This window comes from Salmo salar, chromosome ssa22 (genome assembly GCF_905237065.1).
Source record: "Salmo salar chromosome ssa22, Ssal_v3.1, whole genome shotgun sequence".
Classification (NCBI taxonomy): domain Eukaryota; kingdom Metazoa; phylum Chordata; class Actinopteri; order Salmoniformes; family Salmonidae; genus Salmo; species Salmo salar.
Window position 1 is genome coordinate 36,149,238 of NC_059463.1, and position 14,007 is coordinate 36,163,244.

General features: G+C 45.4%; 1 protein-coding gene across 1 annotated transcript in view; it reads left to right on the forward strand.

Moving 5' to 3' along the window:
• Nucleotides 1-3,768: 3,768 nt before the first annotated feature.
• LOC106586881 (transforming acidic coiled-coil-containing protein 1) overlaps nucleotides 3,769-14,007 on the forward strand; it is a 61,764-nt gene continuing 51,525 nt past the window's right edge. The window contains exon 1 of the mRNA XM_045705456.1: nucleotides 3,769-4,025. The gene's annotated coding sequence lies outside the window, so the exon portion shown is untranslated. The remainder of the gene's footprint in view (nucleotides 4,026-14,007) is intronic.

The following is a 14,007-nucleotide window of genomic DNA, read 5'->3' on the forward strand; positions in this document are numbered from 1 at the left end:
TGTGTGTGTGTGTGTGTGTGTGTGTGTGTGTGTGTGTGTGTGTGTGTGTGTGTGTGTGTGTGCGAGCGTGTGTGCCTGCCTGCCTGCGTATATATACTGTGTATATATACAGTACCAGTCATAAGTTTGGACACACCTACTCATTCAAGGGTTTTTCTTTATTTTTACTATTTTCTACGGTGTAGAATAATAGGGAAGACATCACAACTATGAAATAACACATATGGAATCATGTAGTAACCAAAAAAGTGTTAAACAAATCAAAATATATTTTATATTTGAGATTCTTCAAAGTAGCCACCCTTTAACTTGATGACAGCTTTGCACACTCTTGGCATTTTCTCAACCAGCTTCATGAAGTAGTCACCTGGAATGCATTTCAATTAACAGGTGTGCCTTGTTAAAAGTACATTTGTGGAATTTCATTCCTTCTTAATGCGTTTGAGCCAATCAGTTGTGTTGTGACAAGGTAAGGGTGGTATACAGAAGATAGCACTATTTGGTAAAAGCCCAAGTCCATATTATGTCAAGAACAGCTCAAATAAGCAAAGAGAATCAGCAGTCCATCATTACTTTAAGACATGAAGGTCAGTCAATTCGGAAAATTTCAAGAACTTTTCAAGTTTCTTCAAGTGCAGTCGCAAAAACCATCAAGGGCTATGATGAAACTGGCTCTCATGAGGACCGCTGTAACGTCTGCTTCCAACTCACACCCTGAAACACGTAGATCCCCTGAACGCAGCTCACTTTCCAGCCCACTTTCCAGCTCACACACTCAAACACCTAGATCCCCTGAACGCAGCTCACTCTCCAGATCCCAATCACCTGAATTCTAATCACCTGTTCACACACCTGTATGTCATTATCACACACTATTTAGTTCAGTTCTTTGCACCCCATCACTGTGAGGTATTGTTTGTTTTGTGACACAAGTCTTTCGGAACTTTGTTTTTCCCCATGATTTACGCCTCCAGTGTATGATAGTTTTTGCCTGCCTCACTAATGATGCCTTTTGCTTATTCCCTGCCTGTACTTTAGCCTATCAGATTTCCTGTTATCTACCTATTGCCTGATCTCCCAGACTACATTACTAGACTTTTCCCTGCCTGTACTGTTGCTCTTTTGGACACCCTGTGTATGACTTTCTGCCTGCCCCTGGACCCAGCTACCTGCCTCCTCCTGTGGTCCTTTGCAATAAACATCTGCTGCGCCCTGTGTTGAAACCAGCTCTCTGTCTCCCCTCGTGTTCATTACAACCGCCACAGGAAAGGAAGACCCAGAGTTACCTCTGCTGCAGATGATAAGTTCATTAGAGTTACCAGCTGCAGAAATTGCAGCCCAAATAAATGCTTCACAGAGTTCAAGTAACAGACACATCTCAACATCAACTCTTCAGAGGAGACTGTGTGAATCAGGCCTTCATGGTCGAATTGCTGCAAAGAAACCACTACTAAAGGACATCAATAAGAAGAAGAGACTTGCTTGGGCCAGGAAACACAAGCAATGGACATTAGACTGGTGTAAACCTGTCCTTTGGTCTGATGAGTCCAAATATTAGATTTTTGGTTCCAACTGCCTTGTCTTGGGAGACACAGAGTAGGTGAACGGATGATCCCTGCATGTGTGGTTCCCACTGTGAAGCATGGAGGAGGAGGTGTGATGGTGTGTGGGTGCTTTTCTGGTGACACTGTCAGTGATTTATTTAGAATTGGTTGAGAGAATGCCAAGAGTGTGCAAAGCTGTCAAGGCAAAGGGTGGCTACTTTGAAGAATCTAAAATATATTTAGATTTGTTTAGCACTTTTTTTGGTTACTACATGATTCCATATGTGTTATTTCATAGTTGTGATGTCTTCACTATTATTCTACAATGTAGAAAATTGTTTAAAAAAAAGAAAAACCTTTGAATGAGTAGGTGTGCCCAAACTTTTGACTGGTACTGTGTATATATATATATATATATATATATATATATATATATATATATATATATATATATATACACTGCTCAGAAAAATAAAGGGAAGACTTAAACAACACATCCTAGATCTGAATGAAAGAAATAATCTTATTAAATACTTTTTTCTTTACATAGTTGAATGTGCTGACAACAAAATCACACAAAAATAAATCAATGGAAATCCAGTTTATCAACCCATGGAGGTCTGAATTTGGAGTCACACTCAAAATTAAAGTGGAAAACCACATTACAGGCTGATCCAACTTTGATGTAATGTCCATAAAACAAGTCAAAATGAGGCTCAGTAGTGTGTGTGGCCTCCACGTCCCTGTATGGCCTCCCTACAACGCCTGGGCATGCTCCTGATGAGGTAGCGGATGGTCTCCTGAGGGATCTCCTCTCAGACCTGGACTAAAGCATCCGCCAACTCCTGGACAGTCTGTGGTGCAACGTGGCGTTGGTGGATGGAGCGAGACATGATGTCCCAGATGTGCTCAATGGGATTCAGGTCTGGGGAACGGGCGGGCCAGTCCATAGTATCAATGCCTTCCTCTTGCAGGAACTGCTGACACACTCCAGCCACATGAGGTCTAGCATTGTCTTGCATTAGGAGGAACCCAGGGCCAACCGCACCAGCATATGGTCTCACAAGGGGTCTGAGGATCTCATCTCGGTACCTAATTGCAGTCAGGCTACCTCTGGCGAGCACATGGAGGGCTGTGCGGCCCCCCAAAGAAATGCCACCCCACACCATGACTGACCCACCGCCAAACCGGTCATGCTGGAGAATGTTGCAGGCAGCAGAACGTTCTCCATGGCGTCTCCAGACTCTGTCACGTCTGTCACGTGCTCAGTGTGAACCTGCTTTCATCTGTGAAGAGCACAGGGCGCCAGTGGCGAATTTGCCAATCTTGGTGTTCTCTGGCAAATGCCAAACGTCCTGCACGGTGTTGGGCTGTAAGCACAACCCCCACCTGTGGACGTCGGGCCCTCATACCACCCTCATGGAGTCTGTTTCTGACCGTTTGAGCAGAAACATGCACATTTGTGGCCTGCTGGAGGTCATTTTGCAGGGCTCTGGCAGTGCTCCTCCTGCTCCTCCTTGCACAAAGGCGGAGGTAGCGGTCCTGCTGCTGGGTTGTTGCCCTCCTACGGCCTCCTCCACGTCTCCTGATGTACTGGCCTGTCTCCTGGTAGCGCCTCCATGCTCTGGACACTACGCTGACAGACACAGCAAACCTTCTTGCCACAGCTTGCATTGATGTGCCATCCTGGATGAGCTGCACTACCTGAGCCACTTGTGTGGGTTGTAGACTCCGTCTCATGCTACCACTAGAGTGAAAGCACCGCCAGCATTCAAAAGTGACCAAAACATCAGCCAGAAAGCATAGGAACTGAGAAGTGGTCTGTGGTCTTCACCTGCAGAACCACTCCTTTATTGGGGGTGTCTTGCTTATTGCCTATAATTTCCACCTGTTGTCTATTCCATTTGCACAACAGCATGTGAAATGTATTGTCAATCAGTGTTGCTTCCTAAGTGGACAGTTTGATTTCACAGAAGTGTGATTGACTTGGAGTTACATTGTGTTGTTTAGGTGTTCCCTTTATTTTTTTGAGCAGTATATATATATATATATACACTTTTAGTAAATGATGAATAACAGACGTAAAGCCTGCAAGGATTTGACTGTCTGCAGCAGCCAATAATAGGCTTATCAAATTACTACAGTAGACTTCATGCCACTCTGTCGCCTATTTAGCCTTTTACTCCAAAGAGAGGTGAACATTGTGTTCGTATTTGTAAGATACATTTCGAACATTAAGTGTTTCTTTAAGTCACATTCCTGGCATATTGGCACCGGAAAGTTCATTTCCCATTTATCCGCGCGTAATATACACCATATATTACAAACAGGAGTTCTCTTAGAAGAATGCGCATTGGGACTGCCACTCACATCGTGCTCTGCAAGGAACGTTTTCATAGTGAAGAAAATAACTTCATAACACCATCTTTGACGTTTTTGGAAAATTGGATAGCTGATTTATCCGGAAAGTTCACTGGAAAAGTAGGACATTTAACTTTTGGACTGTAGACTATAATTGCCAGTTCTGTGTTGACTGTTCTTGCCTGTAAAAAAATGTTTTCCATGTTTTATTAGTCGTATGTACGGGATATGCATCATATACATCGTCAAAGAAAATGCTTACTTGCAGATTCCTTCTCGACAACGCAGTTATTTAAAAAAAAACTCGCAATGGAGTGGAGGCCGGGTCTGAAGAAAGTAGATCAGGGTATAGTTTTATATCGTGATGGCATCTACAAAATTGTAAGATGAGGTTATTAATTTGGAATATTAATTATATTACATTTTAAAGTAGAGTTTTGTTTTAAAAAGTGATTCTGAACTCAATTTAGCACAACATCATAGGCGTATGTTATTATGGCCATAGAATTAGGAATTAGAACAGGATGTCTATGATTTTGGCAATGTCTTGGTTGAAGAAGAAACATGCATGTTAAAAGTCACACTCTAGCCGATGTGTAGACACCAAAGACTGTAGCCTATCATCATCAAAATATCTGTATTTAAAGAGTAACATTCCATGAGAGTAATTACTTTTTAAAACATGATTTGAAGCCATAGTCTCATCTGTTCACGAAGTTTCCTGTGAATGAAACTTGGACTAACACAGGTCCTATAGTTTATTGGTTATGATGATAGATATAGTGTTGTATTCATTTCATAACGGCAGGCTATTATGACTATGTGAAGTCAGTTAGCATAAGATCACACCATTAGGCTAGTCTTGACTGTTAATCTGTTGTCTCATGATTATAACACTTTTATGTAGACCTTATGACAGAGTTCAAGTAAAGTGTAACCACATAGGGGACTCAATGGAGCAAATGCATCCCATGACCTTTTCACATGCCTATATATTTTTCTATAATATATAGGCTAGGGTTAGGGTTAGTCCTCAAGGAAGGAGATTCTATGAGAGGAAAACATTTTCTACTACTGAATTATCTTTCTTTGTAGTTTATCCATTCTACTTGAATGTAATTCCTCATTTACCAATGCTCTCCATTATCTGTCTGGACAGGGGGTTTCTAGCAAGAGAGGATTAATATTAAAGCGTTCATTTTTCTCATGACTTTTATTCTTACAGTGTGGGAATGTGGCAAAGTTATACACTTTTTTATAAGCTCTAGGAAACATCCAGCTGAGGTAACGCCACAGCCAGTGTCTTTGATCTTGTGTGAGCACTACTAGTTTATACATGTTCATGCCTCTAAGCCTGTTGTTTACGACTTGACTTTTCTACCTCATCTTTGTGATGTGTTCATGTTTAAGACTTATTAAACCACAGGATACTTTATCCATGCACTGATTAACCAAAAGGCCTTCCCTTATTTGGATGAAAATTGGAAAGTTGTAAAATAAAAATGTCTGAACCCGGTTTTTGTGGGGGCAGCCCATTATTTACATAACACTGTTAGTTCATGTTTGAGTACAACAGCTTGGGCTTCTGCGGTGCGGGTTTGATTGAATTCTAGGCTAACAGGCAGGCTACACAGCTTCTAGTAAACCTGCTAGTAAAGAAAAGCCATCTGACTGAATGTAAGGTGAGGTAACTTGAGGTTCTCTGAAGTAGGAGGCCTAGTGAGAGGACTGGAGAATAGAGTGACAATTGCAGACTATGTAAAGTATGTAGAGGGGTTTTAAACCTCACCTTTGAGTATACACACGCACACACACAGGCACGCACACATATACACACAACAGTGCATTTGCCTTTCTCAGAATGTGATTCTCACATTGATTGATTGATCAATCGATTGATTGTGGTTGTTGTCCAACAAGAGGAAATTCTTTCCACAGATTTTCCACATGTTGACCACAGTTGACCCAAGTTCCAGTAGCCAAGATAAGCCAAGGTTCAACAGCACACACACAGCTTTATACATAAGGCAATGTAAAGTCTGTCTGAAATGACCAGGGTGCCAATCGTGGCTTAAAATACCGGGCCTATACATCCACATCCACGAATATACACGCGCGCACACACACACACATACCCTCACCCAAGCACACACACACACACACATGCTGACCAAGCACGCACGCACGCACACACCCCACTGGGCACACAGTGGTTGAATCAATGTTGTTTCCACATCATTTCAATGAAATTATGTTGAACCAATATAGAATAGACATTGAATTGACGTCTGTTCCAGTGGAACTCCCACTTCACAGCACACAAACACAGTGTTAACCCCAGAAAGAGAACAGCTCAGAAAGAGGGTCAAATACTGACAGCCTGTATGCTGGAAAGTTCATTACCTTCCATGTGTTTTCTTTAAGTTATATTATGATTGAATTGATATGAGTGAAGAACTCTTATAAACTGGGTGGTTCGAGCCCCGAATGCTGATTGGCTGACAGTCGTGGTATATCAGATCGTATAACATAGGTATGACAAAACATTTATTTTTATTGCTCTAATTACGTTGGTAACCAGTTTATAATAGCAATAAGGCACCCTGGGGGTTTGTGGTATATGGCCAATATACCATGACTAAGTGTCACGTCCTGACCTTAGAAAGCTGTTATTTTCTATGGTAGAGTAGGTCAGGGCGTGACAGGTTTTATTTTCTAGTTTAGATTTTCTATGTTGTTATGTTCTAGTTTTTGTATTTTTATGTTGGGCTTTTTTTGGGATGATCTCCAATTAGAGGCAGCTGGTCATCGTTGTCTCTAATTGGAGATCATACTTAAGTAGTTGTTTTTCCCACCTGAGTTTGTGGGAGATTGTTTTTGAGTAAGTGTATGTTGTAACGCTTCGTCACGGTTTGTTGTTTTGTTCATTCAGTTTATTTGTATGTATTGCATAGTTTCACAGTTTAATAAAGAAAATGTGGAACGATACACACGCTGCGCTTTGGTCCGCTCCTTCATGCTACGACAACCGTGACACTTAGGGCTGTGTCCCGGCACTCCGCATTGTGTCGTGTCTAAGAACAGCTCGTAGCCGTGGTATATTGGCCATATCTCACACCTCCTCGAGTTTTATTGCTTAATTATAAACTCTCCATTTTGGCTTACTGGTTCCCTCAAGCTTGCAGGCAGGCACATTGTATCATGTACTGTTGTGTTTTTGACACTCCCGAGGCCCTTGGAGATGGAAGGAAGATGAGATCATTCTCAGACACACCCCAGGCTGAGGCTGAGGCTCAACTGAACAGGAAGTGGGGGTTAAAGGGGTGGGAGCAGCCAACATATGGTTGGGTATGAAAATGTTACTAGCCGTCAAATATTTTCTTCGACCATCCTTATTTTCTAAATTCCTCTCAAAGCTCATTGGGGAAGGAGGGCAGAGGGCGGGATCTTGGATCCTTTCCTCCAGTATGCTTTTTAACATTTGGAGGGGAAGCAAGTTGCAGTTTCTGGGAATATAAATAAATTCCCAGAATATTCCCATTTGGGGCACTGGAATGCAAGTTCCCCCAGTTTTCTCCCAGTTTTCCTGGGAGTTGAAGACATCCATGGCTGCTAGCACAAATGTTCTGAATTGAAATCAATTGAATTCAATCCATTTATATTGAGCTTATGAGACCTATACCATTCTGAGTAACACTAGGGAGAAAACAATGTATTATGTGATAAGTATTAGAAAATAACCATTGGAATATGTCAGCAGGCAGTATTAGAGAATAGTTACAGGGAGAGATTCTCAGACACTCCATGACCCTGCCATTTAAAGACTTGTGGTTGTGGAAGGGACTCTTGGAGTTTGTCTTTAAGTGTTTCCCCTAGCCGTTTGGGTGCACTGGAGTGGATGAGTTATCATTTGTTGAGTAGGAAGTGAAGGGGAGATGTTGACTCAACACTGTGCTGTTTCTCATCCCCATATTCCTCATGGTCCCCTGGATTTCAATGGAAACCCAACGCTGAGTAAGACTGCACTGTCACTGTTGCTGGCTAGGATATACTGAAGGCCTACACCAGATGTGTCTGGTCTGTGTGTGAGGTTGCCTAGTAACTTACCCATCAAAACACATTGAAACATTTGGATCGCTTTAACATGGTCACATTTATCTATCTCAGTGGTCATCATTAGTCCCATTATGGCAATGGGGCCTACTGCATGAGTAGGGGACTCAACTATTAACATTTAAAAAGCCAAAAAGCAAGTACACTATAAATTATTAAAAAGTTTTGTAATTATGATGGAAAGTCCTGTCCAAGATCTTTATGGCAAACTCTGGGAAATCATGTCATGCCTAAAGTGGAAACTATTGAGTGCCTCTCAGGGACTAAACCTGTAGACTACCAGCAATGCCATTTCTCTCAGTCTACCAGTAGAGGTCATGCTGTGCATACCTAGTCTTTGTTTTCAACCTGTTTCATGCCACTGTTTGTAACAGATTACAGCAAAATAAAAATGTGCTAAATCGTTTTTCAAAAGTATGGAAGGGTACAAAGTTTAAGCAAATGAATTTCAAGCCGTGTCTGATTTGATGTTCTTAAACATGTAACTGAGCATGATGTGAAAATGATCAAGGAAGAATGATCCTCTTTGAAAGGTGGCGATGTGACAATGCCAAGGCGTCGGCTAAAAGGCGTCGGTTAAAAGGCTATCTTTGCGATTAGTATTGTGAACACGAACAGCACAGACAGGTAGGACTCCTACCATGATGCTATTATTGTTCAATAAAGAAGCATTTTTTCTTCTTGTCTGTTATCAGTAGTGTCTATAGTAGACTTGGCTAGGTAATGTACACTACCGTTCAAAAGTTTGTGGTCACATAAAATGTCCTTGTTTTTGAAAGAAAAGCAATTTTTTTGCCCATTTAAATAACATCAAATTGATCAGAAATACAGTGTAGACATTGTTAATGTTGTAAATGACTATTGTAGCTGGAAATGGCAGATTTTTAATGTAATATCTACATAGGCGTACAGAGGCCCATTATCAGCAACCATCACTCCTGTGTTCCAATGGCACGTTGTGTTAGCTAATCCAAGTTTATCATTTTAAAAGGCTAATTGATCATTAGAAAACCCTTTTGCAATTATGTTAGCACAGCTGAAAACTGTTGTCCTGATTAAAGAAGCAATAAAACTGGCCTTCTTTAGACTAGTTGAGTATCTAGAGCATCAGCATTTGTGGGTTCGATTACAGGCTCAAAATGTCACGATTGTTTGTAGAGAAGGACCAAGGCGCAGCGTGAGTATCGTTCCACATCTTTATTAATATGTGAAACTTCGCAAGACATACAATAAACTATAAACAAAATAACAAACCGTGACGACAGAGGTGCAACATGCACTAACTCAAAATAAGATCCCACAAACAACAGGTGGGAAAAAACTGCCTAAATATGATCCCCAATCAGAGACAATGATAAACAGCTGCCTCTGCTTGGGAACCACACCCTGACCTAACCAAAAATAGAGAATAAAAACATCTAAGGTCAGGGCGTGACAGTACCCCCCCAAAGGTGCGGACTCCGGCCACAAAACCTGACTCTATAGGGGAGGGTCTGGGTGGGCATCTAGCCTCGGTGGCGGCTCCGGTGCGGGACGTAGACCCCGCTCGCGGGTCCGCCATTATCGGTGGCGACTCTGGTTCAAGGATCGTCGCTGGAAGCTATGGACTGTGGATCGTCGCTGGAGGAACCGGACTGTGGATCGTCGCCAGAGGAACCAGACCATGGATCGTCGCCGGGGACTCCGGACCATGGATCGTAGATCGTCGCCAGGAACTCCGGACCGTAGATCGCCGCAGAAGGTTCCGGACTGGTATCCCCCGCTGGAGGCTCCGGACCGCAGACCGTCGCTGGAGGCTCCGGACTGTGGACCGTGAGGTTCCGGACTGTGGACCGTCTCAGGAGGTTCCGGACTGGGAACTGTCGCTGGAAGCTCTGGACTGGGAACTGTCGCCGGAAGCTCTGGACTGGGAACTGTCGCCGGAAGCTCTGGACTGGGAACTGTCGCCGGAAGCTCTGGACTGGGAACTGTTGCCGGAAGCTCTGGACTGGGAAGGCGCACTGAAGGCCTGGTGTGTGGAGCCGGGACAGGTGGCACCAGACTGGTGACACGCACCTCAGGGTGAGTGTGGGGAGCAGGCACAGGACATACCTGACTGGGGACACGCACTTCAGGAAGAGTGCGAGGTGCAGGCACAGGACACACTGGGCTGTGGAGGCGCACTGGAGACCTGGTGCGTAGAACCGGTGCAGGATATACTGGACCATGGAGGCGCACTGGAGGTCTGGAGCGTAGAGCTGGCGCAACCCGTCCTGGCTGGATACTCACTTTAGCCCGGCAAGTGCGGGGAGCTGGCACAGGATGCACTGGGCTGTGAAGGCGCACTGGCGACACAGTGCGTAGAGCCGGCGCAGGATATCCTGGACCGAGGAGACGTACTGGAGACCAGGAGCGCTGAGCTGCACAACCCGTCCTGGCTGAATGCCCACTCTAGCCCGGCAAATGCGGGGAGCCGGCAACGAGCGCACCAGGCTGTGAATGCGCACTGGAGATACGGTGCGTATCGCCGCATAACACGGTGCCTGACCGGTCACATGCTCCCCACGGTAAGCACGGTGAGTTGGCTCAGGTCTAAACCCTGACTCCGCCAATCTCCCCGTGTGCCAACCCCAAAATTTTTTTGCAGAGCTGCCTCTCGTGCTTCCGTTGTTGTTCTAAATCATCGTATCGTCGCCGTTCCTCTCTTGCTGCCTCCATCTGCTCCCTTGAACGGCGATGATCTCCTCCCATGTCCACTCATCCTGGCCACGCTGCTTGGTCCGCTTTTGGTGGGATCTTCTGTCACGATTGTTTGTAGAGACGGACCAAGGCGCAGCGTGAGTATCGTTCCACATCTTTATTAATATGTGAAACTTCGCAAGACATACAATAAACTATAAACAAAATAACAAACCGTGACGACAGAGGTGCAACATGCACTAACTCAAAATAAGATCCCACAAACAACAGGTGGGAAAAAACTGCCTAAATATGATCCCCAATCAGAGACAATGATAAACAGCTGCCTCTGCTTGGGAACCACACCCTGACCTAACCAAAAATAGAGAATAAAAACATCTAAGGTCAGGGCGTGACAGTACCCCCCCAAAGGTGCGGACTCCGGCCACAAAACCTGACTCTATAGGGGAGGGTCTGGGTGGGCATCTAGCCTCGGTGGCGGCTCCGGTGCGGGACGTAGACCCCGCTCGCGGGTCCGCCATTATCGGTGGCGACTCTGGTTCAAGGATCGTCGCTGGAAGCTACGGACTGTGGATCGTCGCTGGAGGAACCGGACTGTGGATCGTCGCCAGAGGAACCAGACCATGGATCGTCGCCGGGGACTCCGGACCATGGATCGTAGATCGTCGCCAGGGACTCCGGACTGTAGATCGCCGCAGAAGGTTCCGGACTGGTATCCCCCGCTGGAGGCTCCGGACCGCAGACCGTCGCTGGAGGCTCCGGACTGTGGACCGTGAGGTTCCGGACTGTGGACCGTCTCAGGAGGTTCCGGACTGGGAACTGTCGCTGGAAGCTCTGGACTGGGAACTGTCGCCGGAAGCTCTGGACTGGGAACTGTCGCCGGAAGCTCTGGACTGGGAACTGTCGCCGGAAGCTCTGGACTGGGAACTGTTGCCGGAAGCTCTGGACTGGGAAGGCGCACTGAAGGCCTGGTGTGTGGAGCCGGGACAGGTGGCACCAGACTGGTGACACGCACCTCAGGGTGAGTGTGGGGAGCAGGCACAGGACATACCTGACTGGGGACACGCACTTCAGGAAGAGTGCGAGGTGCAGGCACAGGACACACTGGGCTGTGGAGGCGCACTGGAGACCTGGTGCGTAGAACCGGTGCAGGATATACTGGACCATGGAGGCGCACTGGAGGTCTGGAGCGTAGAGCTGGCACAACCCGTCCTGGCTGGATACTCACTTTAGCCCGGCAAGTGCGGGGAGCTGGCACAGGATGCACTGGGCTGTGAAGGCGCACTGGCGACACAGTGCGTAGAGCCGGCGCAGGATATCCTGGACCGAGGAGACGTACTGGAGACCAGGAGCGCTGAGCCGGCACAACCCGTCCTGGCTGAATGCCCACTCTAGCCCGGCAAATGCGGGGAGCCGGCAACGAGCGCACCAGGCTGTGAATGCGCACTGGAGATACGGTGCGTATCGCCGCATAACACGGTGCCTGACCGGTCACATGCTCCCCACGGTAAGCACGGTGAGTTGGCTCAGGTCTAAACCCTGACTCCGCCAATCTCCCCGTGTGCCCCCCCAATTTTTTTGCAGAGCTGCCTCTCGGGCTTCCGTTGTTGTTCTAAATCATCGTATCGTCGCCGTTCCTCTCTTGCTGCCTCCATCTGCTCCCTTGAACGGCGATGATCTCCTCCCATGTCCACTCATCCTGGCCACGCTGCTTGGTCCGCTTTTGGTGGGATCTTCTGTCACGATTGTTTGTAGAGAAGGACCAAGGCGCAGCGTGAGTATCGTTCCACATCTTTATTAATATGTGAAACTTCGCAAGACATACAATAAACTATAAACAAAATAACAAAGCGTGACGACAGAGGTGCAACATGCACTAACTCAAAATAATATCCCACAAACAACAGGTGGGAAAAAACTGCCTAAATATGATCCCCAATCAGAGACAACGATAGACAGCTGCCTCTGATTGGGAACCATATCAGGCCAACATAGAAATATAACATCTAGATTACCCACCCTAGTCACACCCTGACCTAACCAAAAATAGAGAATAAAAAGATCTCTAAGGTCAGGGCGTGACACAAAATGGCCAGAAACAAAGACCTTTCTTCTGAAACTTGTCAGTCTATTCTTGTTCTGAGAAAATGCGAGAAATTGCCAAGAAACTGAAGATCTCATACAACGCTGTGTTCTACTCCCTACTACTCCCTAACATAATTGCAAAAGGGTTTTCTAATGATCAATTAGTCTTTTAAAATGATAAACTTGGATTAGCTAACATAACGTGCCATTGGAACACAGGAGTGATGGTTGCTGATAATGGGCCTCTGTACGCCTATGTAGATATTCCATAAAAAAATCTGCCGTTTCCAGCTACAATAGTCATTTACAACATTCACAATGTCTACACTGTATTTCTTATCAATTTGATGTTATTTTAATGGACAAAAAAAGTGCTTTTCTTTCAGAAACAAGGACATTTCTAAGTGACCCCAAACTTTTGAACGGTAGTGTACGTCTGTAGTAGACAGTATGTTCCTGTAGTGGCTAGGGATGTACCTCTGTAGTTTTTGTCCGTACAGTAGACATGGCTAGGGATGTACCTCTGTAGTGTTTGTCCGTACAGTAGACATGGCTAGGGATGTACCTCTGTAGTGTTTGTCCGTACAGTAGACATGGCTAGGGATGTACCTCTGTAGTGTTTGTCCGTACAGTAGACATGGCTAGGGATGTACCTCTGTAGTTTTAGTCCATACAGTAGACATGGCTAGGGATGTACCTCTGTAGTTTTAGTCCATACAGTAGACATGGCTAGGGATGTACCTCTGTAGTTTTAGTCCATACAGTAGACATGGCTAGGGATGCACCTCTGTAGTGTTTGTCCGTACAGTAGACATGGCTAGGGATGTACCTCTGTAGTTTTAGTCCGTACAGTAGACATGGCTAGGGATGTACCTCTGTAGTGTTAGTCCGTACAATAGACATGGCTAGGGATGTACCTCTGTAGTGTTTGTCCGTACAGTAGACATGGCTAGGGATGTACCTCTGTAGTTTTAGTCCGTACAGTAGACATGGCTAGGGATGTACCTCTGTAGTGTTTGTCCGTACAGTAGACATGGCTAGGGATGTACCTCTGTAGTTTTAGTCCGTACAGTAGACATGGCTAGGGATGTACCTCTGTAGTGTTTGTCCGTACAGTAGACATGGCTAGGGATGTACCTCTGCAGTATGTAGTATGTCCGAGCGAATGGTTGGGGGGATGGAACATAATTATCATTTGTATACTGCAAATTGACCACAAGTAAAC